Source organism: Limulus polyphemus, unplaced genomic scaffold (genome assembly GCF_000517525.1).
Source record: "Limulus polyphemus unplaced genomic scaffold, Limulus_polyphemus-2.1.2 Scaffold3731, whole genome shotgun sequence".
NCBI lineage: Eukaryota > Metazoa > Arthropoda > Merostomata > Xiphosura > Limulidae > Limulus > Limulus polyphemus.
Window position 1 is genome coordinate 65,953 of NW_013669341.1, and position 3,401 is coordinate 69,353.

A 3,401-nucleotide genomic window follows, 5' to 3' on the forward strand; every position below is an offset into this window, starting at 1 on the left:
ACAGTTATACCGAGAAAGTTACGGGAAGTTGTGCTGCGTCAATCCCATGATAATTTAACAGGAGAACATCTTGGAGTTAAAAAACAAATAAGTCACCCACGGCAGAGATTTTACTGGATAGATATGAGGCAAGATGTGGGAGAATGGTGCAGGACCTGCAGTACATGTTGTGCTAAAAGGGGACCCAAGCATACGGGACGTGCTCCAATGAAGTCATATCAAGTTGGTACACCAATGGAATGAGTAGCCATTGACATTGCTGGTCCTTTGCCCCAAACTCGTGCTGGAAACAGGTACATTTGTGTGGTGATGGATTATTTCACCAAGTGGCCTGAGGCGTATACAATACCAAATCAGGAAGCTTCAACTGCAGCTTCGGCTATTAGTGATTTATTCTTCAGATTTGGTATGCCATACGAACTGCATTCAGATCAAGGCCGTAACTTTGAATCAGCTGTGTTCCAATAATGCTGCAAGTTGTTTGGCATACGAAAGACCAGGGCAACGCCACTTCACCCACAATCTGATGGTATGGTAGAAAAGTACAACTGGACACTAGGACAGGAACTGGCAAAGTTTTGTAATAGCCACCAAGATGACTGGGAAGTCTTACTCCCTCCACTGTTGGTGGCCTATAGGACAGCAGAGCATGAAGGCACTGGATACACTCCAGGAAAGTTGATGTTTGGTCGGGAACTTCGTTTGCCAGTGGACCTGATAACAGGATGCCCACCTTACGAAGAGTTTCCTGAAAATGTGTCAGAGTTCGTGAAAGTGTTATCTGAAAGGATGGGTGATATTCACCATCAAGTGCATTCAAACTTGAAAACGTCTGCTGATTCAATGAAGCTATGTTATGATAAGAAATCTACTGAAGTCAGCTTTGTACCAGGAGACAAGGTGTGGTTGTATTATCCCAGGAAGGCCAAAGAGAAGTCTCCTAAGTTGTTTTCTCCATGGAAAGGCCCATATGACATAGTGGATCGTTTCTCAGACGTGACTTTCCGAATAAAATGTGGTCGGCGAGGTTAGCTAACAGGCTTTGACATTATCACAGTCCAGGACATTTCAGTTGGAACAATGTGAACAATGGAACAGATGACTCTGCTGAAGACGTGTTATCTGAAAAAGCCACTGTCGAAAAAGAAACTCTACCAGGTTTTGAGGAGGGAAACAGTGAAGCCCTTAATGAAGTTACTACCACTGATGTGACTGTTACCAATAATAGGACATTTCCTGATGGAGCAGATAAACCCCATGTGAAGCAGAAGCCAACGAGATGGAGACCAGTACAGAAGAAGATACGTCCCGTAAAATTAAGAGACTTTGTGGAATTATAATTTTGTGTTTGTAAATTCTGTACATTTAATTAAGTTATTGTTAATTATCTATTGGTTTAATGTAAGTGGCTATTGTTCGGGACAAACAATACTAAGGAAGGGGCAGTGTTACGACAGCGGAAGTCATGTGACGCTGGTAACACATGATGAGATTCTAGAAGGATAGGGGAACCTCACGAATGTCCCAGCGTTTACTAGATGCCCTCTATTTTAGTATATAAGCCGGCAGATAAATTGATAACGGAGATAATCGAGTCAAGCCGTAAGTAAAGTGTGTAAATCATTGTGATCTAGCGTGTGTTTAAGTTAAAGTGACTGTAGAAACTCTGTGTATTGCAAAGTTGTATTGAGAAAGAATAAACTAGTTTTTTTAAGAAAGGACTTGTATTGCTGAAGTTCTTCAGAAAGAAATTTTACCGGAAATTAACAAACGACCAGAGACGTAACAATGGAAAGATTAAAGGTGAGCAGTGGAGGACTGCTAAATGTTGAGAATACATTTACGAGTAAACTTACGTTTTTTAGGTTGTTCCTGTTTTGTTTTTGTTTTTGTTTTCTTACAGATAAACAGCATTTATTATTGGAATTGTTAAATATTGAGCGACAAATGTCATTCAGTTGGGTTTTACTAGGTGCATGACGGGAGTGCTGTATGATTGTCTTTTTCATAAAGTCGTAGCTGGCCAACAAGAAAGATAACGAACTGCTATTTATTGAATAACTTAGCCAGTTTTATTGTTATTATCTACTTAGCCAGAAAATATCTGGACTCATCTCACAGCACTGAATTGGATAAAGATAGCCGAATACTATTAAGATCGTTATATGTCTCATGATCCTTTCCAGAATAGAACGTGGCTATGTCAAACTGCTGTGTCGTAAATTTTCCCTACAAAAATCAGTGGGTTTGGGGGGAAATCAAAGTCACACAACAGATAAATTCCATTGTATAGGTAACTGGTAGCATTTATGAAGTAATTCAGAATTATAATGAGAGCCTAAAGTATTTCAAATTTGTGAATAAATTATGTTTCTGAGTTTTGACTGAAAGTTAAATGTATCGTGTTTTAAGAACAATTTTAAGAGGTTAATTTCTGAAGTATGGAGTTTCATAAACGTGGAGTGTTCCAAAGACAATCACTTGTTGGGTTGGTGCGGGAGGAGAAGAAATTGTAAACGTTACATGTTCCGAGAACAACCATCTCTTGGTGCTTAAAGAGATGATATTGGTGAATGTGGCATGACCCGAGAATTGGCAAGGACTGTTAATATTCTGATGGACCTTTGAAATAATATCTCAATCAGCTTTCTTGTATTAATTATTAGATACAGGGTCGTATTGAATCCACCCTAATGTTTATCAGGCGCAAGGAAAACCAAAATGTGTAATATAACTTTGTACGTCAATCAATTCTGTTAGGCTTCTGTTTAATAAAATTATAAAATTAATTATTTATTCCAGATCCCATGCTTAACAATAAGATACTGCATTACAACAACTCAACCTTAAGCTTTTGTGGTTGTAGATTACGAAGGATGTTTGTCTGGGAAAATGCCATTATAAAAAGCTTTTGTTTGGGTGATTGGCCATTACTGAATTACAAATAACAAGGAATTATATATATTAATAGTTTACGTTATTAACTAAAGTTTTTAATTTGTTCTTTAAATGTAATGGTTTTTTTCTACAGCTAACTATTTTACTATATTACAGGGACTCGAATGACCGCACCGTTGCTGTTACTAATCCATCCAAAAGACTTGATCTGTCTCTCATTTTAGTGCCTTCCTCAGAGTTAGACCAGTAACGGAAAGTTGAGGATGATTCCAGCAACTAAACTTTAACCACTACTAGAAAAACTTCACTTTAACTTAAATCCTACTAATAAATCTTACACTTTTACAAGATGCCTTCATTAGCTCTCCACCACCACCAGTGGTTTAGCAAGATAGATTGGGGGGTTCTAACGCTAAATTCGGGGATTCGATCCCTGTGTTTTGTTTTTGAATTTCGCGCAAAGCTACACGAGGGCTATCTGCGCTAGCCGTCCCTAATTTAGC

The 3,401-nt window shown here is 38.5% G+C and overlaps 1 protein-coding gene across 2 annotated transcripts in view; it reads left to right on the plus strand.

Moving 5' to 3' along the window:
• Window positions 1-3,401, plus strand: part of LOC106469936 — a 27,776-nt gene that overhangs the window by 20,513 nt on the left and 3,862 nt on the right. The window lies entirely within an intron of this gene.